Source organism: Urocampus carinirostris, chromosome 10 (genome assembly GCF_059441175.1).
Source record: "Urocampus carinirostris isolate Australia breed hairy pipefish chromosome 10, RoL_Ucar_1.0, whole genome shotgun sequence".
Classification (NCBI taxonomy): domain Eukaryota; kingdom Metazoa; phylum Chordata; class Actinopteri; order Syngnathiformes; family Syngnathidae; genus Urocampus; species Urocampus carinirostris.
This window is the reverse complement of record NC_142358.1, coordinates 30,442,793-30,466,310: the sequence shown is the minus strand read 5'-3', so window position 1 is coordinate 30,466,310 and position 23,518 is coordinate 30,442,793. Positions and strand designations below refer to the sequence as shown.

General features: G+C 40.4%; 1 non-coding gene across 1 annotated transcript; it reads right to left on the bottom strand.

Annotated features, from left to right (window-relative positions):
- Nucleotides 1-21,714: 21,714 nt before the first annotated feature.
- Nucleotides 21,715-21,906, bottom strand: LOC148358733 (U2 spliceosomal RNA). Its single transcript, XR_015851911.1, has one exon. It is a non-coding gene; the product is annotated as a U2 spliceosomal RNA (small nuclear RNA).
- Nucleotides 21,907-23,518: the final 1,612 nt, after the last annotated feature.

The window sequence follows — 23,518 nt, the reverse complement described above, 5'->3', positions numbered from 1 at the left end:
AGTGGGCATTTGCACGTCAAACTGGGTATTTGTATATTGTATTATTTTTGCTTTATTATTGTATTGTTCTCAGCTCAGGGATGCTGCTGGAAATGTGAATTTCCCTTCGGGGATGAATAAAGTATCTATCTATCTATCTTAAACGGGCAGCAGGTGGCTGAATGCTTAGCGCATCTGTGGCAGAGTTCTAAAGGTCATGAGATCAAACCTTCCTGTGTGGAGTTTGCATGTTCTCCCCGTGCACTCTGGTTTCTTCCCACATTTCCAAAAACATGCATGTCATGTTAATTGGCCGGTCCAAATCGTCCCTACGTGTGAATGAGCGAGTGAGTTGTCTGTCTCTGTGTGCCCTGCGACTGGCTGGCAACCAGTTCAGGGTGTCCCCTGCCCACTGCCCGAAAATAGCTGGGATGGGAACCCCACACACCCCCAACCCCCCACCCAACTGAGGATAAGCGGTGCAGATAAAGGATGGATGGATGAATATAAATAATTAGCATATTTTGCCAAGGGGAAATATGTTCTTCTTATCTTATATTTTGTTGTAGATAGTTATGCCAAGAAGTCTAGATACGTTAAAAAAATGCAGTCAATAATATTGCTTTACTAACACAAAAATGCAAATTTGCTGTCGTCATTGTTTTGATGTTCATTGTGACCAAGTGTACTTGTGGTTTTTATAAATGGTGGCAGCAACGTTATAAAAACAACAGGATCGGCTTGGAACCCAGAAACAAAACAATGAGCAAGCCCCACGCATGTTAACGTCTTATGGCCTGCCTGCTCACTTGCTGTGTTCTGTTTGTGTGAAACGCTGAAATGGATTTGAAAATAATTCTGAATGGAAAGTTTTGTTTCAAAAAGTTTCAAAATGGATCGATTGACAAGAAGTCATTGTCAAAGACCAACAAAATTCAAAGATGCATAAATAGTTAGAATACATATAGATAGATAACCCAACACCCATTAAATAAGTAAAAGTGCATACATGGTAACATAAAAACTCAATTGCAGCATCATTAAATCAGTCAATGTTCGAGTGCAAAGACCAAAGTAATCTGACATTCAGTCTGAAATCTCACTTGATGTCCAAACATAAAGCAAATGCAAATTCTCCACCTCCTCATCTTTAAAACCAGGCGACACTGGATGGCTTTTGACACAGGCATATGGATACCGGAACCAAGAACAAGCTAACTACGGCCAAGAGGACAGAATTTATCCATGTCTGGAGCGCTACAAGGCAGAGCATCATGTTGGCATAGAGGACTCTCCCCAGAAATCGTGGTGCACACATGAAGTGTCACACAGTGAGATGGCCCTACTTGCACGGAAGTACTTAGCAACACCTGCCACATCAGTAACTTCTAAAAGGTTGTTTACGTCGTCTGGACATGCTGTTCAGAAAAGGCGAACCTCCCTGTTGTCTGAAAATGTCAACAGGCTTGTCCGCTTGAGTAACTCGTTCAAACAAAAGAAGGAATAGACTTTCATATATTATATCTAAATGCTAATGTCCATTCTTTCCAATTTCCAGTAAATAAATGTTTACAGTAAGCCATGATTTACTGCTATATAGTTACCGTAAATTCCGGACTATAAGCCGTTACTTTTTCCCCAAACTTTCAACCTTGCGGCTTATTCAGTGATGCGGACAATTTATGTAATTTTTCTAACGGCTGCCAGCGGCGCTGGAGTACAAAAGGTAAGATTTAGACCGGTGGAATATATGCACTGAGGAAGACTGCAACTTTTTGGCTTGTGCATAAATTAAATTAGCGTAAACATACCCTCATCATGCAAAATGCAAAAAGAAAGGCACATGACACAGCTTTCAGGCTAAAAGCAATCGAGCAGTCCGATAAAAAAGGAAACAGAGTTACTGCACGTAAACTTGGCATAAACTAATCAATGGTGAGACGCTGGAAACGGCAGCGGGAAGAACTGGAGAAATGTAAAAAGGCGAAAAAAGCTTTCCTAGGTAATAAAACTAGGTGGCCCGAACTGGAAGACCTTCTAGAAGACTGGGTGAACACACAGTGAGCAGATTGCCGACGTGTTTCGACTGTGCAGATCAGACTGAAAGCAAAAAACAATCACCACCGAAAAGAAAATTCCGGATTTCAAAGGAGGACCGTCGTGGCGTCTTAGATTTATGAAACGAAAAGGTCTGTCCGTCAGGACATATATATTTAGTGGATATATATTTTTCCCACCCTTACCTTTGGAAGTATACACTTGTTTCATTGGATTACTTTCAACGGGACCCAGACCCCGCAGGTCTGCATCAAACCTTAAGTACCGGTATCATTTTCCGTTCATTTTGCCGGCTGTGATTTTTGGACTGTGTACTTTAATGAAGGACATTTTGGTTCAATCGCGGGACTTAAAGTCGGGTTTGGGTTAATTTTGTGTTTGTGTTACATCATGCGGCTTATATACAGGTGCGGCTTGTGTAAGTACAAAATCGGTTTTCCTCTTAAAATGTGGTGGGTGCGGCTTATAATCAGGTGCGCTCTATAGTATGGAATTTACGGTAAGTTCTAGTTTACAAGATGTGCACTTTGTAACTTTATTTTGAATATATAAGGGAATTTATGGTCTAAGTGTGGCTTTTATACTATATTCTATATTTTATACATTTATATATCTTCATACGTTTGTATATTTCTGTATTGTACTCCAAACCAGTTAAGCTTTCACGTTGTTCTCAGGAGCAAGCACCTTTAAGGTCAGGACAATAAGGTTCCCAAGCTTAAAAGCTACAATTCAGACACTCACTGTTAGACTTCTATCTGTTATCAAACAGATGCACGGAAATCATTTGCTAACCATCTACAACTTAAAAGGCTACTGGTTACGTCTTGTTCTATGGAAGTTTGACTCCTAAATTCCAATTTTCTATTGCTCATTCGTTATACTCGCATGGTATCTCGCGACCAACATTATACACTGCATTTCCTGTCCGAACCAATCAGAAACATTACTGTGTCCTCCAATCAGAATCCACAAGATCGTATAAAAAAAGAGGTGCACACTTTGTAAATATTATATTTCAGTTTGCAAGAACGCAATCTTTCCTTGTTTCTATGTGCTTGCTTTTCCTTAATAAACGAGTTTGATTATAACTTAAGGGCAGCATGGCGGCGCAGTGGTTAGCACCTCCTGTGTGGGTTCAAATCCAGCTAACGGACTTCCTGTGCGGATTTTGTATGTTCTCCCCGTGCTTGCGTGGGTTTCCTCCGGGCACTCCGGTTTCCTCCCACGTTCCAAAGACATGCATTTCAGGTGGATTGGCCGGTCCTAATTGTCCCTCGGTGTGAATGAGCGAGCGAGTTGTCTGTCCCTGTGTGCCCTGCGATTGGCTGGCAACCAGTTCAGGGTGTCCCCTGCCCACTGCCCGATGATTGCTGGGATGGGCTCCAGCACCCCCGCGACCCTACTGAGGATAAGCAGTGCAGACAATGGATGGATGGATGGAGGTTATTAAATCATCCGGACATAGTTTTCAACCTGACAGTATCATCCTGTTTTGATCCCTTAGAAAGGTTTGTTCAGGGTTTTTGTTTTTGTAAATAAGTATTATTTTTTGGTCATTTATTTATTGACAGTGTTAAATTGTGTGAAATGTTCCTTCAATTATGAATGACTCTTTGGAGTCAAAATAGATAATGTTAAATATAAAACTACACATTGTTTTTAATTAAAAAAAATCCACGAAGCGTTCTTATCAACGTTTTCGAGTTGATAAGAGCATTAAAATGATAATTTATGACATTTTCTGTCCTACATACTCAAAGCCCCAGTGTGGAATATTTGACCACTAGATGACGCTGTTGTCTAATGTGAATGAAAACCTGACCCAAAAGCACAGGGTCGCAGCAAGATACGCGAGAAAAACATGGTGCCGACTAAAAACTAACATTGCTATGATAGTTCATGCAATTTTGCCTAGTATTCAAATCAATGTTTTTTTACTGAATTAAAGATGTTTTGTATCATTAAGAGGCACTCAATGTTACACACTGTCCCTTTAAGTGAGCTGTATGCAAATGTGTGCCTAATTACACCCTGTCACCATCCCCTGGCTTAAAGTCTTTGTTACAGCCTTGGTCATCTCATTTATGATACGTGAGCCCTCTGAGACAGGCTAGAAAGATTACATATTTTTTCCATGTTTCTTGGGGTTTGAGTCTCATCATTTTATTGCACCCCTTCTGTCAGGACCAGAACGAAGACAGGACCCACTTGCGTGTGTTTATCTTAGTTTTATTTGGAAGAAGGGAAAGTATAGTACACACGATCCGTAGATCGCTGGTCGCGGGGAGCAGGTTGCTCAGACGCGGATGTGGTATTTCTGTGGCGAGCGAAGGCAGTGTCGAGAGTGGGAAAAAACAGATCCGTGGCCGGGATGGGGGAGAAAAAATCGTAGTCAAGTTCAGAAAATGGGTCGGAGCCTGGAAACAGACGGGAATCAGAACAGGAGAGAGTCAGCGTCGAAAGGCTTGCCTAGCTGCTGACAGGAAAACGGGGGTTTTAAAAGAGACAAGCAGCCAATCTGCGTCCGAGGCAGTTGGCGCCAAAGGAGCAGGCTCAAGTGCCTCGCATCAGTAATCATGACACCTCCAAAAAAAAGGCGGGAACAAGCATGACATCTCTCACCTGCACCCCCAACCCCCATATCCCAGTCCTCAAACCTAACGTTGTTCGCCCTGAACAGCTCTGATAAGTAAGAGAAAGCAGATACGCGGAGTAGAATATAAAGCAGAAGGGCTATTTGAACTCAGTTGGTCATCGTTAACATATACTTAATAAAGCAATACCTTCCAACTTTTTAAGGACCCTTTGAATGCACCCCACTTTTACAGCTCTTCTACATAAGTCTATGGAACAGATGACCACTGTGAACAATGTTACGTCTAAGCTGCGCGCGTGCGCAATTGCGCACTGCCTCCACATTCTTAGCACACAAGAAAATCTACCCAGCGCAATGTTCCCTCTAAGCTGCGTGTGTGCGCAATTGCGCACTAGCCAGAGCTTTTCTGCGCAAAAGGAAATGTAGCCAGCTCACAAAAATCAGGGCTCGAAATTGCGAATTAAGAAGTGAATTAAGTCAAAGTTACAGTGCATGCAGGTTAAAATACAAGGGTTCCCCTGATGTTGTGTTCTAAATGCGGTATTTTGAAGTCAAGGTCGTAGTAGAACGAAGTTGAGTAAAGTCAGTAGAGTTTGTCGAGAACCGGCTTCTTTGGCTCGGCTCACTAAAAGGAACTGCTCTTTCGGGTCCTAAACGGCTCTTCAGGTTGTTTTTGCTTCTTTCATCCCTATATGACCAAATATTATGTAAAATTATGCACAAAATGACTTAAAGAACGGGGGAATATAAAAAAAAGAAAAAAATACAAAAAAAAAGTGAATAGAGAACAAAAAGAAAAAAGTAACAGCTGAGAAAAATAAACACGATGAGATTTTTTTAAAGGAATGAAAAAAAAAATGAAAAAACAGGGAAAAAGAAGAAAAGGTTTGTGTTGCATTCAAATAATTTCCAATTATACCAAGTCAATCGTGTTGCCAACATTGTATTTCCACTAAAAAATGTGATTAAATGCATTTGTGTATCGTGCAACCGATTAAATAAGCCCCCAAAAATGTTAGTATTATGCGACAAAAGATACCAGGAAAAAAAGAAATGGAAATCTTGTGAAAGAATTGTTGTAAAAACAAATGACGTTTGTAGGCCGTACAACCTTTGCAATAATACATTAGTCAATTCATTCAAAAGTGAAACATTTTTTTGCATTGCCGGAAATTGAGCAAAATGTAACTTGATGTCAAGTTTTGGACATGTTTGATAATGGATTAGTTGCCACACTTGGGATTGCTGTTGCTCACTGTTGTTTCAAGCATCGCTCACCGACTTTGTGTGAACGCTCAGACCCGTGGAAAATTAGAGGGAACATTGACTGTGAAGTCAAGGAATCTCTTCAATAGGGCATGATAATTTTACAAGCAAGAGACATTTTAGTGCGCGATTCTGTCATGGATTCAAGAGCTCTTTAACCTTGCGACGAGCTGAGAAGGTAATGCCGTCGTACACAAATCATAAATACGTTCCCCAAAGTATCTCATCTTGTTTGTGTCGTGTTTTGATACAAACAGGCTCATCTTTGAAATGGGTTTCATCACTTGCTCATTATCCGTGTTATTTTGTCCTCTCCACTTCATAAACAAGCGTGTGATGCCGGCGCTGGCGAGAAGCATACAAGCTTTCCCTTCTCTCCCTTGTGACGGTCCATTGCCCAAAAAGCACCGTGCAATTATTGATGAGGTTCATTATCAATAATTCAGCCATACTCTGATTAGCCAAAAGGATTGATGACGGGGGCCCCGGCCCAATCCTAGCGCGTACCCATCAATCCTGGACGGCGCCCGAGGCTGCCAGTCTCTCCCTTCCTCTCTCGATTATTTTGTTGTCTCGTTCTCTGTGGTCCGTTTGCCTTCCTCTATCCCGTCACTCCATTATCGCCGTCATGCGTCTTCTGTACCTGACCTTCTCTCCTTATTCAGGCAAATTGATCTGCATTCCAGACATGCTTCTGTCCCTTGAAAGACAACACTTACATCAACAAGTGGCAAATGCCACACCACCAGCCAGTAGCGAGTCTGTGTTTGCTTGTTTGTCTCAACTGGAAAACTAGTTACGGGAGTGACTAATCTAAGCGTTTGAATAGAAGTCAATACTTTTTTAAGGGGATTTAAGTTCCAGCTGAAAGGGGTGTGCACTCTTAGACATTGGGTGATGCTCAAGCCCCTGCTTCCTTTAACTCATTCAGTGCCATTGAATGGGACCAGACCTCTTGACCGAGAGTTCCCGCACCTAGAAAAGAAAAGCAAAGCTCCAAACTGCCTTGTTTTTTTCCCAGAGCCTACACACGTGATGGAAAAGGTCTCGCAGGCCGAGGCTGCCTGAGGACAATGGAGATTAGGACGTCCAAAAGCCACAGTTGTCATGATTACTGATGTGAATCAACCGTCCCTGCCCCTTTGGCGCCAACTGCCTCGGACTCTGATTGGCTCCCTGTCCCTATTCATACCCACTCCTATCTGTCCCTGTTTGTCAATCCGTCTGCGAACCTCAGTTAACACTAGGCAAGCCTTTTTCGACCCTGACTCCCACCTATTTTTGCTCCCGTAGGTCCTCCGGCTTCAACCTGTTTTTTATCCTGACCACATTTACTCTTCCGTCCCGGCTTTCGACCTCTTTTTGTACCCGACCACGTCGACTCTCCTTTCCTGCCTTACGATTCGCTTACGACCCCGACCACGTTTTTGCTCTCTGGTCCTGTTTTCCGTTCCCGACACCGGCATCGCTCACCACGGAAGATCCACTTCCGCGTTCAGAGCGACCTGCTTCCCGCGCCCAGCGAACACTGGATCTGGGCGCAGCCCTTCCTCTTTCCTTTGATAAAACTTGTGAAAACGGAACGCAATTGGGTCCTGTCTACATTCTGGCTCCTGACAACAGCCTTATCTCTCCAGCCATTAAACATATCAAAACCAAGATATGGTTCTCATTTTCCCTATCCCTCGGCTGAAGGATGCGACAAAAAGGGATAGAAAGACTTTTCTGAGGGTTTTTTTTTTTACCCAGCATTAATTTTGGTGGGACACCGTGTACACTACCTGCTGGCCGAATCGTTAACCAACAAATAACATTCTGGATTAAATAGCAATTACTCTACAAATATTTCGGTATTCTGTTGTTTTTTTTTGCTTTGTATATGTATACGACATACAGTATATGTGTAGATATTTAATCATTTATACCTTTGATTCTGCATAAGGTAGTATTGGCCAGACCCTATCTCTGGACTATACTATATTTGAGTATTTGAGTCAGGCGTGTATTTGAGTTGTGCATTATATTGTGCGTCGTTTACAAGGCAACAAAGACTCACTGTTGCAAAGTGAGAGGGAAGAAAAACTTGCCAGAATAGAGCCGAAGTGTTAATTACTTATCGATTCAATTTGGCAGATATAGGAGGCAGAGAGCAGCTAGGCTAATGTCTAAAAAGAAGGCAATGGAAAGACTATCTACTGTTCAAAAGGAGTGCGCTCTCTCATCTGTGGTCGACTAAATGTTTACTCCTGTTTTTACCTTTAAGCCTTGCATGGCCCAGTAATTTTTTATTACTTTTCAGCTTGGCAAGAGAACACCTACTCCTGTGTTTTTGAACGCTCGTTGCACAATGTCTACTTCCATTAACATGTTCACGCCTTTAACTTAGGCGTCTGTTTTTTTTCTGTGATCACATCCATAGTTTATGTGTTTGTATACATGTAGACTAAATGTATTAACACTTAGTGTCTTATAGGTTCCAACAAACTAAATTCCTTGAATTACAATAATAATAAAATAAAATAAGAATTCTCCATGTAATACTTAATTTCTATACTATTTTTATTTAGCTAAATACTTCTGTTCTACTCATAAAATATTGAAAAAATGGTGCCCAGCTGGCCCCGCCCCTTGACATCGGCTGACCTGCATTTTCCTGATTACTCCTATGGGTACTTAAACGCGCCTTGTGGAGCTGCCTTTTGCCAGATCATTGTTTAGACTTTTTTTTAACCTGTTTATGCTTGTTGCGCTTGTTGGACTTTGTTGCACTTGTAACATCCGATGTGATTCCGGCAAGTTCTGTTTAATCCTGTTAAATGCCTGGTCTGTAAATCTGCCTGCGTTTGATCCTGTGTTTTGTTTTTGGTCCGTTTGTGTGTTGGACAACTTTTCTTTCTCAATTAAAGTGACATATCGTCTACGCAAATGAGTTCCAACTTCCTGCTTCCCGACCTGCTTCGTGACACATTTTACTATATTCATACTAGTTTTCCCCAAAAATATATATATAATAAAATGAATTGAGCTAAATTATCCAAGAATTTTGTATTTCATTACATTTTATTTTGTACTGTTGTTCAAAAAGAAAAAAATCACTTGACCAAATTAACTAATTGTTGCAGAACAATTAAATAAAATGGTAAAATGACTTGAAATGGCGGGCAGCACGGCGGCGCAGTGGTTAGCGCGTGCGCGGCACAGTTCTGAGGTTGTGAGCTCAAACCCCCTGTGTGGAGTTTGTATGTTCTCCCCGTGGGTTTCCTCTGGGCACTCTGGTTTCCTCCTACATTTCAAAAAACATGCTTGTCATGTTAATTGGCCGGTCCAAATTGTCCCTAGGTGTGAATGAGCGAGCGATTTGTCTGTCCCTGTGTGCCCTGCGATTGGCTGGCAACCAGTTCAGGGTGTCCCCTGCCCACTGCCCGAAGATAGCTGGGATGGGCTCCAGCAGCCCCGTGACCCTACTGAGGATAAGCGGTGCAGATAATGGATGGATGGACGGACTTGAAATATCATATCATTTTACAGATTTTAACCCAGTTTTTCACTTTAGTAAAAGAACAGTACATATTATTTGTAAAGTTCTATTTATGTAATATTTCAGTTGTTTTTAGTAAAGCATCTCTTAACTTTTCTGAATAGAAATAGTAATTAATATCAGCTAAACCAGCTGTCAGCAACAAGCAGCTGTAGAGCCACATGAGGCCACATAATCATTCATTGAAGGGAAAGTGAGGTTTTGGATTTAATTTGGAGACAAAACTCTATTCAGCCTCCGGTAGCACAATACATTTTGAATTGCTTCGGCGTTAGCATCCACGAGTACTTCCGCAAACAATGGACATGCTGTGTGTGACGGCAGTGACCCCTGTAGGCCTGGATGAAAACAGAGGGTTGTGAATGAAGACGTGGGTGATTTTTTGGGGGAAATGTGATTCCATAAGAACATCGGATTTTACACAAAATCTGGAAGTAAGCATTAAGCTGTCCAGTGTTTAAATATAATTAATTACATTACTTCTATGTACATTTTAGTAGATTAATGATGCTTATGTTCAATGGTTATTTGAGTTACTTGCCTGCAAGTTTAGTTCAATATCAAACATGCGTCGTCAGGAATGAGCCCACTTGATGCTAAACTGTGAATGTACATTTGTGGTTATTTGTAATCACAACCATTCTTAGTTGGTGCTGGCTACGACAGCTTAACTCATTGCCACGAGTGCTGTAAGCACTCACATTCAACGTTGTACTGACCCCTGCTGGCCCGGGTGAAGACAAAAGGTTGTGAATGAAGATGTGGGTGATTTGTCTAAAAAATGTGATTTATTCCGCAAGAACATCGGATTTTACAGAAAAATTGGAATTAAGCATTAAGCTTGCCAGTGTGAGTCGGTGTCCTCAGCTACATACGCCGTCTCACATCACACACAGGTCGCACTGTTCGATAGGGCGCGCCGCACAATTTGAAAAACATCTGAGAGTTTTGTGTGAGCTTTTATTGTCGTTGACACATGGTACATTCCCAGTATCGGCCATCTTTACTGTGAGTTTCTCATATGCTGCAGTTTCCAAGCTGCTTTGTGAAACCGAGCCCTTCCTCCCACTGTCGCAACACTATTTGTCGACTTACCTCTTCGACGTAACCTTTAATGCTCGAAGCCTCCTTTTATGTTTTCTTCCTTTGTATGAGCGATTTTATGAGTTGTTGTGCTGATGTTTTGTATTTGTTTGGCTTTTTTTCTTTTTGTACTCACCTGATATTCCCGTGTAGCTGAAAGTTTGTGTGTGCCTGTTCATTGCCAAGTGCATTAACCTGTCAAAGTGCAAAGCCGACTCATATCTTACATCTAGGAGCCAGATAGGAAAACGACTCCACTTTTGATTTGAGGCGAGAAAAGTGGTTTTGCACACCTCTTTTATATATATCACCTCCTCCTGTTCCTCCGTGTTTGTCAATTTCATTTTTATCCCGGTTGGACGGACAGCAGCACCTGTGGATGAGGGTTTCATTCGAGCTTTTCTGATTTGTTTACAAACGAAATACCAAGAGCAGAATATTGCTTTTTGCTGTTCTGCTGGGTTCGAGGTATTGCAGCAGCTCTCCGTGTGCGGTATCTTGAAAAAATATGAGATTTTTTTTAAACCCTCTCTCAAATGGGAATGTTTTTACAAGAGAAGTTGTAGTATATTTGTATTTAGTGACCTCTCAGTAATGTTTTCCATAATAATACACATAGTCATCTTGCTTTTCCTCATGCATTTTTCTGTACTGAGGATACGAACATTTTTGTGTCGGATAGGGAGTTAATGTTATATTCAAGAATAAAATAAGGCCACTAACGAAAAATGGACCCATTCAATGACATCACAGCCAATCATATTTAAGTAGGTCACGCCCACTTCCGGTTGTAACAGCTAATAGGCAAGCAGCTAAAGCCAAGAAGCCCCACCCCCATCCGTGGTAAGTCCGACTAACTTCCGGCGGTCTCAACCAATAGAAATTAAGTGTTTCACATAGTCCCACCCACTTCTGGTTATGCCCAAACCAGGTATACCCACTTACAGCCCCGTCTACGTCCTGTCAAGACCAAATATACACATCCCATCACGCCCACAATCGTAACAGACTGAAGAAAGTATAAGGAATTGTTTCCCATCTTTGATCCTTAAAGGGACATTGTGTAATTTTTAGCAGCTTCAAGTGGTAAATCATCTGAATTCATACCAAAAACTCAGACGGCTGTCGAGGATCAGACCTTGTATGGGTGTCATATCCCTTTCTGATAGGGTCATTGGCACATGCTCACCAGTTATTTGTAGCTGATGGGTTACCAGTACATGTTGGTCAGTAACGCGGGGTGGCACCTGATTGATGTCGAAGTAACACACTAACGTCAGCTGTGTATGCTAATATGTTTTATCCAGGGTGGCATTAAACCTCAAATCTACTGTAACCGAAAGTTGCTCAAATTTTATATAATTTGTATTTCAGCTACATTGAGTGTATTTGGCATGACTCGTTGTGGCTGATTTCCAAATTCCTGCAGAATTTCACCCCATTCATGCAAACCTGCACTCGTGTTTTATTTTTTAGTCACGCCATTCAATGTTCTTAATAAACAACTTCTAAAGACTACGACCGGGACATTCGTTCTCTCGAAACGCAACGCTAGAAGCATAGGAAAAACCGAGTGCGTGCTTAAGTTGAGGGGGGCTAGATACTTCTGCTGGGGCATCTAAGTTCACCAAAACACTCGAAGCTACTTAACAAAAAAATTGATCGGAAATACATCAAACGTTCCACGCAAAAAATACTCGCTGCAAAGCCTGGAAAAATTTGAGGGCTGCAAGTCCCTGGGGTTGAAGTCACTTAAGTTGTTAAAAAGCTCCTCCGTGGCAAGGCCCAAGGGGTGAATGAGATCTGCCCGGGGTTCATTAAGGCTCTGGATGTTGCAACATCGTGTGGACATCGGGGCGGGCAGACTGGGGTGGCTGGCCCTCTTTTCCAAGAAAAGTGGACCAGAGTGTGTGTTCCAACTACAACAAAATCCCACTTCTCAGCCTCCCTGGTAAGGTCTATTTGGGGGTACTGCAAAGAAGAGTCCATCAGCAAATTGAACCTCCTATCCAAGAGCAGTTAGGTTTTCGTCTGGGGCTTGGAACAGTGGACCCGGTCTGAACTCCATGCAGGGTCCTTGAGGGTGCATGGAAGTTTGCCTATCTGATCTACATGTGTTTCGTGGACTCGAAGAAGGCATTCGACAGGAGTATTGGGCAGTGCACAGTCTTGTCAGAGCTGTGCACCAAAGCAGATTTTCCCCTCCTCTGAGACTTTTTCGAACGCAGAAAACAGAAAAAAAACAATGTTTAGAAGAATTATTTAGAAATGTAATCAAACATAAGTAAGATGGTAATGCAGAACATGATAATGTACCTTTCAAAATAATTCTATGTTGCAAGTACACCATCCTGTTTTTATGGCTTATTTTGTTGTATTTCCAGGATATTAAGGACTTTATTGGATCCTAGTTTCTCCCACGCTCTGTTCCCACAACCCTGACCACACACTTTACATGCTTCACTATTAACTATGAATGCAACCTCTGTTAACAATCAATTGGCTCAGGCTGAAAAAACACGATTCATCAGATAAAAATGCGTGCGTTTGGAAACGGCTGGAAAGACATAAATCAGTGTTCAGTACAGTTTGTGGTGCCGTGACAGATTGTTTATGTGCTTGTTTAAAGCTACATTTACCTATTTTTCACTCCATCAGCGGTATAAATATTAATTTTGCGGAAAGCCTTGATATTATATGCTGGCTTCAACCAGCCATCTTTATTTGCGTTCACAATTTGTTTCCTCCTCCATTGATGGTTTTTCATCCACTGTCAAAAAAGCCAAATATGAAGGACGCGGGAGGAAGAAACTACTATGATAAAATATTGTATTGAAGAGGGCTCTGTCTAAAAATATTTCAGTTGAAAAACATGATTTATTATTCCCCTTTTCTTTTTCTGGGATTATACTTCATCGCTTTTTGTTTTCTCTTAGGGGCTATGCTCCCTCTCTTTTAGTCTCTGCATTTGCAAGCTTGAATTTTGATAACATTCCGGACTAAAGCAAAGGGCTAAAAGAGAGAAAAGCTGGAGAGGGAAAAGGACGAGACGGTGGGTGTGGAAACGGCCAGAGATTTGCAAACAAATTTAATAACCGCCCCTGCAGAATTGAATCATTTTGCAGAGTTTGAAATTGCTCACCTCCCGGAAAAAGAATGAGGGGGATGAGAGAAGGAAAATTGAATATGGAGAGGGTGTGATGGGTGGACGGGAGGGGCTAGAATTTGACACATTACATCAATTTCAGACACAGCAGCTATGAGAGCGTTTGGCTAGAACCTGAATACTTTGGTGGCAGGTGAACAGTAATCTCGGGGGCAAGGACAGATAGGCTTGATGTGGAACTTTCTGGCACAAACTAATATAATATTTCTTGATTGTAGGTTAGAAATAACTAAACTTGTTTATTCATTCCATTCATTCATTTCCGAACCGTTTCTCGTCACTACGGGTGAAGGGGGGCTGGAGCCCTTCACAACTTTTCGAAATATTTTACAGGCCTGAAGCGTCGTTGCTGTCAGCCACTTTCTGGACAAATTTCCACATATTACCTTTTTTATTATGATTGATGTTTAGTATGTTTTGTGTATTGTTAACCATTGCTAAATCTATCGCTCCCTGGTCATTCTGAAAGGGGGATTACCACTTGTGAGGCCCCTTCTCAAGGTTTCTTATTATCCACGTGTTGAGGTTTTGAGTTTTTTCTTGCCCACATGTTGGTTTAAGATCAGGCAAAGGTGTAATTGTAATCCTGTGCAGTCCTTTGGACATCTTGTGATTAAGGGCTATACAAATGTCTGTGACCTGACTTGACTTGACAACTGAAATCAGGCACCCTGCACCGTTGACATGCAGTCAGGAGAGGCAGGAGAGAGCGTGCCTCACCTTTCATCATTGAGACGTCCAATAAAAATATGTTAAAACATTATATTTAGTCAGGGCTTTGTCATTTAACTTCACAATTTTTAGTTTTTTTTTTTTTTTTTTAAATCATTGATTTTTCACATTTAACATTCACATACTAAGAGTGTGCGGCCACCGAGATTCACTTGTCTCACTGTCGCCTCCAGGAGGAGTGATAGGAGCCCTCTGCACCTCATGTCAAACAAAATAAAAACAAGCACTTTTACGAGCTAGTTATCGGCAATGTTGGTACTGACGTGTTACAAAGAAAATCATTGCAGGAACACATACTTTTCTCGGTAATAAGTACTGTACCGCAGTAGTAATGACATTTCGAATTCAACTGTAGTTACTACATTGTGCATTACTAAATGCAGAAAATGAATCGTGATGTCCTCTGCTGAATACTTCTGCACCACAGTATCACATACAGTTCTCAATCTGCCAGCAATACTAAATGGGCATGTTTAATTTAACCTATAAAGTACACCTGAAGACAGTTATGTTGGTAAAGCACAGAGTACGAGGACAGTGAATATCTCCTCGGGCAGATATTCTCCGTACCGAATACATTTGCATGCAAGCCAAATGTCCGTCTGTTAAATAAAATTTTCAAATCAAGGGTTCAGTTTAACTGCACATATTTGGGTGTGTCACCAGTAGCAAAGGGTAGGTACTTCTTGAGGAGGGGGAGCATGGCATACACCAGAACAATGTACTTAAGCCGAGTATTTACGTTCAACATGCGCTGAATATAGGTATTTTTTTTGTACAAATATTTTTACAATATACCATTCATAGAGACAAGGAAAACATCTTTGACTGTACCTCGACATGGAGAAGGAGATCTTCAAGTGGTTTGAAGTCCAGGCACAAAATGGAAATAAAGTGTCTTTGCAAACAGTTTTTTTTATAGTTATTTTTTTTTTGCTAATCAATTAATATGAAGAGCTCGCTGCTTCCAAAGGTTGGTGTACATTATGATTTGGCTATGTATAAGCATTTTTAGGTGATTGGCTACTACAAAAGTATATAAGATCATTTGTGACTAGTAACTATTACTGTCCGAGTAATGAAGTCAGTGAATGAAGTAACTATTTTTCAGCAAGGCGCCCAACACTGGTTATCTTTTTATATGGACCAGTGACGATAGAACAGATCAAGCCTCTATGGGCGTGCTCTTAGATATCTGATACTCACAGTATCGGGTGGTGGTGTTTGAAATTGCTAAACGTGTTAGAAAGCCAAACAAGTGAGACATTTGTGTAATTTTCTGTACTTGGGAATGTCTCAATATTTTATCAATGCCTTGGATGTTTTAGATACATTCAAAACTTCATGTTATTACATTTCATTATGGTACATGGTGAACTAGTACGGCCGGGAACTGTCCAAAAGAGAACACAGTCATTTCATCCATTCCAAAGTGAGTTATTTGAAACGAATGTGGAAGTCATCTTTGTGCCGGGCTTATTTATTCTAGACAATCATAATTGTAAACTAATGCAATGGGGGTAATTTGTCAATGATCATAACATCAGTATCAGATTTGTGTCAATAGAGATTACAGCCTGTATTTATTTGGATCTGATTGATACCAAAATTCCAATATCACCCACCTTTCATAGTATTGTCTCACTGATAAATCGCAAATAAACAAGAGTTATTGTGAGAAAGGCCCTCATACTGGTAGGTAACCATGACTCTTTAATTACATGTGTGTTTAACATTAATATGTAAAGTTGAAAATAATACGAACTGGGGCTTTAATGAGTCTGAAAGCTATGACCATAATTACATAAAACTCTAAGTAATTATTGCCTTGCCAACTTAATAAGTCCCTGTTTGTGTAGTGGCCTGGAATATGGCCGTTTGATTGGTTAGGGAAGGTTTTAGTGTCACTGGTGTAGTTAATTGCGGCAGGGAAATCATTTTAATAAAAACAAATGCCCTTGATAGGCTCTCTCTCTTTCTCTCTGCAGATATATTGAGGGCAAAGAGATTGGGACTCCCCCATTAATGAGGTATAATGTGACCCTTAATTCTAATTACCCTCCCTGATTACATGCTACAATCATAGAATTCCGGCGCTAGCAAAAAAGCTATTAACACAAACGGGGGGAGAGAGAAGGGGAACGTTTCTTCTTTTCCTGTCTGGTCTTAGTCACTTTAATGAACAGATAATCCATGGTTGATAAATACATTAAAGGTTGTACTGACAACCCCAGATACGCATTCGTTTTTTTAACTAATGACTAATCGATAGGTAGTTTGCGAGACGGACTTTATGGGCCCATTGGGATGAAAATAGCTGATAAGTACATAGCCAGAGAATGCTGGATTTCAAAGTAAAACATGTTACAATGACTCAATGTGCCTGTTTGAATTCAAATGTCAATTGTTAGTTTTATTTTGATGATCGGAGGCATTTTTACAGATGTTGTAGCACTAACTAGTTTTACAACCTGTAGTATTGAAAAATCATCTAAAAACAATAAAGTATTGTTTTAGATAAATACCTACATGTACCTACTATAGAATTTGCCTTAAATGGACAGTGTGTATAATTTAGTGCCTCCTAGTGGTTGTTAAAAATGTTCATTAATTTAAAAAACAAAATTGATCTATTTAAGAAAAATATATGAACTATTATATAAAGTGCATTATTTAATGTCATAAGTAGAGAAATTTGTATTTATTTCACATGCCATAAGGGAGCTGACATCTTTGTCCGCCATCTTGATGCCACGGGAATCCCCCTCCAAATTAAATAAAAAGACAGCTTTCTTACCCCCCATTTTCTAGCTTTTTTTTCTCGCTGTTCTGTTTTTTATCATTTTCTCACCTATTCTCTTTTTTCTCTTTTCTTTTTTTAATATATTTTTTTCTGTTTTGTTGTCTTCTGTTGTGTCCCTGTGACATTTAATGGTCAAATATTAAATATTGTAACTATAAGATCTTGTGGATATAATAAAAGCTTTCATTAATTGATCTATTGGATTTTAAACTTCGGAGAAAACAGCTTTAACAAATAAAAAACAAAACAATAATAACGTGCCAAAGATCCTCATGTGACTCCTGAGCTGGTTTAGCGGGTAGAGACGTTCAATTTGTTTGGGACAGAAATAGTCTTCCTCTATTTAGCCAGTCAGAATGCAGAAAACAATGTGCAATGAAAATCCATGAAGCAATGAACCATAATCGAAGTGCACAATTTGAAGTGCAATAATCAAAGTGTGATAATCGAAGTGCAATAATCACATTGCAATATTCAATGTGCAATAATCAAAGTGTGATAATCGAAGTGTGATAATCGAAGTGTGAAGTATCCCCGCCTCTCTGTATTTGTACCCTTATGATAGCTGCCATTCAAGAAAAAATGTTAAATAGAAAAATCAAAGGACATACACAACAGCACAAAAATATGCATTACATAACATGTTTTGATTGACACATAGCCTACTTTGAAGCAAAGGCAAGACCAAGAGCTGCTACTGATGTGTTTTTTTTTTGCACTCCTTCAGCCTGCCTCAATATCCTATCAATGATCAGGAAATCAATAAGTTTCAGGGCTAATTTCAGTAACATGTCGAGTTTATATCTTCTGCATCAATAATTAAGGTGTCTTATAGTATCGTTGTAGGACTCGATTATATCGGTGTCGAGGACAGGAACCCTTTTCCTTTCAGTCACGCTCGGCGGCTTTCTGGAGATTGATCGGTATCAGTCATCGGCCTGACAGCTCCAGGATTGAATCTCATTCAGTGAGGATGGCAATTTGGGACTCAGTTAGCAACAAGACAGGGAGAAGATAAGAAGTGACCGAAAAGATGGAACGAATTGTGAGTTATTGATCAGAAAGACATGAATTATAGCAATCTTTCCCAGGAAAGAAATGCTTGAAACAAACTGATTAGATCTGGAAAAATGACCACACATTTATGGATTGAATATTGGAGGATTATTTAGGAAAATGTTCTTTTCCTTTTATTGTAATTTGAGTATAGGACAGGTTAGGGTAACTAACTTATTCAGTGCTAGACGTTTTTCTCAAATTGTGAGAGGTGCTCCTGACAATTTTTGAAGACCTATCAAATATTTCAGTTTTGTAGCTATATAGGCATAGGGCAGGGTCGGTAACCCGCGGCTCCGGAGCTGCATGCGGCTCAGGAGCCAAGTGACTCCCTGGCGCTTTTTCAAACAAATTGAAAAAAATGGGTAGGAAATATAACTATCTTTTACTCTGGTTTCTGACACAAACGTTTTCAAATGTCGTAAAAATGTTTGGAATACATATGACATTTCAACTAGTTCGATATACTTCCATCTCCTCTCGCCCGTGTTGCCTGTGTCGGAGCCGAGTGGAGCACAAGCTCCGTTCCATTTAAAGGGACATCGTCACAATTGAAATCAACCTATCACGACAGCCCTGATTTCTACAAAGGGGCCAAGGAACTAAATTCACATTTCCAGAAACTATGTGACCTAGTCTGGTGATACCCCGTCAATTTTGGTGAATATTTCTTTGAACATCGATAGGTTGATAACACTGAAAGGGTGGCATTATCTAAACAGAAATAAGAAACTACATGCAAATAACAAACTAGGAGTTGAAGCAAATTACTTAACAGAAACCAAAATCTTTAATCATAATGTAGGTAATTTCGCATGGTAATCAAGCTCTCTATTACTATCAATTAATAGACTCCTATTTCACACTCAATTAGACCTTTTATAAAAGAACTTAGACTAGAGTTTAGAGCTTTAACCAGAAACCCGAACCCGAAATTATTTCTTACCTTTTTTTTTGTTTTATTTTTAATTATCCACTTGTCATTGTTCTTTGTTTCTTCGGCCAAAATCACCCTTCCTCCTACCAAGTCCCCAATAGATAAAATGTGAAATTGTGGGGTTGCATCACTCTTTGTCCCTCAAATCAAGTAATTTGTCGGGCTGTGGCTGGTTCAGGCTTTAATACCCGCAGACTCAGGTCGGGTCAGGCTGGATTTTTTTTTTTAGGCCGAATATTACCTCTAACTAGACTATGTCAATCTCAAGTCAGTGGCCCTTAACCCTTTCTAAAGCTTTGAGTTACTCCCAGGTAGTGGTTAATGTGAAGTGCTTCCAGGTTGATACACACGCCGTAATATACACACAAAGTTAAAAATCTCATTGGGGAACAAATTTCTAATTATGCAACGTGTGATCCCGTTCCCACGCATTATCTCTCGATCCAAGCTGTCAGAACGGAAGCGGGTTGGGAGCGGTGTGGTTTTCTAATAGCTAGCTCATCAGCACTCTGACAACGCCAAATGGCTTGAACAAGCCATTCTTGTTTTCGTTTTAATATAAATGTGGCAACACCCCTGAGATAGATGGTTCTTCTTAATCAGGATGCCGGTATGCACAGAGTACTCCTGACACAATTGCTCTTTCACACTCTCTACTTCCTACTTAAGCCTTCCACCTAGCAAACACAAAACTCAACAAAAGTCAAGGTATAGGGACTCTAGCTAATGACAGAAAGAGGTAATCAATGCATTGCACGATGTCTCTTAAGTCCCCTCATTCTATTCTCATGCATTGCTTGCCGTTCTTTCTTCATTACCTATTCAACTTCACTGGTTCGCCGCATGACTAATCCTTTCTTTAGCCAGCAGTTCCTTTCTCACTATTCAGTTTTCCATGCACTACACATCATTCTCTACAATTTTACTGTTATACCGCAAAAAAAACATACTGTGACTGGTCCCCAAATCTCAAGCTATACATTGCAGATTTTATTACAAAAATTGGACTCGCTCAGCTCATCTCAGAGAATTTCCACTGCAGGTAGAATTTCAAAACTCAGAAAATGTTATGAGTTAAAACTATGGATTTATATGTTAATTTAAAATGCTAAGTTTGAAGGTAGGTAGCTTAGCTTTTTTGGGATTACATCGTTTAGCACCACTAGCCACATGTCAAAACAAAGCCTGGCAATTCGGGAAAACTGCAGACTTAATATTCAACACTTGGTCCGGTGTGTGCCGAGCATGACCAGAAGTCAACAACATTCTTCTTGGTCTTCGCTACATTCAGGCGGAGATGGTTGTCATTTCACCAACACTTACTGATGAGAAGTGTTGCCTTTGTAGCGTCAGAATTTGTAGGAAGTGTTGGCAAATTCAAATGACATGCACATCTATTGATTGCAATTCAAATTTAGGTGTTCTGGGACACAGGTTGGGACTATCATGGGTTGTTCCTAGGGCTCTATGGGTTGCTAATTTAACTATTGGTGCATTTAACGGCCCACAATTACAGCAAAGACAATCCCAAATCTGGCTGGATCAATATAGTGCCATGATTGCCAATGAGGCACCTGTGACTGCCCATTTGGCGCCAACAGCCCTAGAGCTGATTGGTTCAGAGACTCCTTTTAAACCCCCGGCTTTCAAGAGGAGGCCATCAGATCGTTGCGAACCGATGTCCCAGCTAAACAAGCTCCTACCTTCAGACATTTTTCATGCCCTGTTTTCTCCTACCTGATACCTGTTGCCGACCTGTTTCTGGACCTGTTTCTGCCCTGTTCTGCCATCCCGACATCCGACCTGTTTTGCTCCGCTTCCTGCCTGATACCTGTTGCCGACCTCGTTTCTGAACTCGATACCGCCTAGCTCTCCCGTCCCGGCTAATGACCAGTATCCCTACAGTCTACGATTATCCTCGCTCAACACGGAAGTGCCGCGTTCTAGCCACCTGCTACCCGTGTCCGTCAATCATTGGATCGTGGAAGCAAGCCCTGCTCTCGCTCTTTATCAATACAACTGAGTAAACAAACGCTGCTGGGTCCTGTCTCTGTTTCTGGTCTGTGCCATATACTTGTAGAATAGAATAGAATAGAATAGAATAGAATAGAATAGAATATACTTTTATTGTCATTGTTACAAAATGAGTTAACATTTTGTGACAACGAAATTGGGCATGACACTCCAGTTTCACACATTCACAGTGAGATAAAAAGCCAAGAAGATAAAGGAACAGAGAAGATAAGATTATAAAACAAGGAGGATAAGGCTATAGTTATAATTTACATGATATGTACATAAGATGTCGGCATGTAGGATGTTACATACAGTTGGGGAGTGGGATTTTGTAAGGTTTATTGTTCTATATTCTTTATCAATTATCCATTATCCGTTATCGGTCTAATCATAATACGCTACAAACCCAAGGGGCCGAGACATTTGCTCTCAGCCAAGAGGCCGAGTTAAGGTCCTAGCCACAGAGCCATGCAGTGAACAGTGCGAATGCACCGTTCCCGGAGGTACTGCAATACCGGGCCGATGCGTGGAGTGGACAGAGCAAGCTCTTATTCCATCTCCGAATTGCAAAAATCAAACTTAGATACAAGGTCCTGACCTGACCGACACATGCCGAAACAGTTGACTCTCACATGTCGAAACACCTTGAATGACATAAATGCGGCACAGTTTTTTTAACTTCATAATTACGGCACAGCTTTTCTTATCAGCTTGGTATCGTAATACAGTTGGTATCGTAGGGGTTGTGCAAATTTGCATTCCATGTATTCCCCTCATTTAGTACAGCAAGCAATATGTTTCACGAAAAAGTATCTCACGTAGTTTCTTATTTCTGTTTGAGGATGAACATCGTTTGTTCATATTTCATCTGTTTTGTACCTTTATTCAGTTACTATGAAAGACAGGTTACGAGCCAAGTGGGTCGTCACTCACATTTCCCTTGATTACAGCATGCACATGCAGCATAGTTAATTTGAATGCGCGCATGGTTGTGTTTGAGTTGTTAGTGTCTCAAACTGCAGCAATATGTAACTATTGACTTAACCATAACCTCACGACTACAACCTGACCACAAATTGAAGCATTTAATCAACGCAATCAAAGTGCGAGAGGAAGAAAGCTCAGCGACAATTCAACAAACAGAAGAGTCCTCGTAAATGTTGAGTTTTTTACGTTATTCTATGTTGAGTGATGACTCGTTTATCCCCGGGGTTGGGTTTCAAAATGAACCAGTGGTAGGCAAAATATGTGAAGAAGAAACCATTATTATATTATTATATTTTACAATTCAAATCAAGTCAAGTCATGTTTATTTGTATAGTCCTTAATCACAAAGAGTCTCAAACGGCTGCACAGACCACAGACTATTGCAAACCACATACTATTATGAAACCATCCCCTGATCTAAAACCTACACGAGGGCAAATAATACACAGATATTGTCAACATAAAATATTCATATTTTACCACCAGGATGTATAGTGCAGGGTCCTCGAACCTTTATCAAGCTGTGAGCTACTTTTTGTTACTAATTAACACAAAGGGGAACCAAGTTTGGTATGCATTTCTAAAATAACAACTTACTATGCTGTTACTATGCCATGCCCAGGGTTGGGTAGGGTTACTTTAACTTAATTACCTTCAATTACTTTTGGATTACTCCAATACCAAATATGCTAATAAAAGACAAAATAAACTAAATATGAAAAAAAATATTAATTTTGTGCAGGCTTGGGGAGTAACGGAATACATGGAACGGCAAATATAATGTTGGCAAGCTGTATGGATTTATTTTCACTTTGTTTCTGTCGCATTTTATGTTAGTTTTGCCGGAGATCAAAGAGATCAAAGCCATGAGATAAAGCTTACCACGTGTTGTGAGTCATAATTGTATTCATATTTAGTTTATTTTGTCTTTTATTAGCATATTTGGTATTGGAGTAATCCAAAAGTAATTGAAAGCAATCAAGTTAAAGTAACCATACCCAACCCTGGCCATGCCCAGGTTAATTATTGAAAGAATGGTTAAAAATACTCAAACACTGAAACAACAATCTTACTATACAATTAAAATGACCCAGCAGTGGTGAGCCTATTTCAGAACAGGTCCGCGGGCACCTTAGCTGTCCTTTGGGGACACCACGTTGGAAACCCCTGGTTGGTCCAATGGTAAAAAAAATACAAAATGCTCAAGGAAGAATCTAAGGAGACCTTAAGTAGCGAATCTGTTTGGTACGTCTCCTTCAACGAGAGAGTGCCAATAAAATTTGGAACATGGCAAAGGT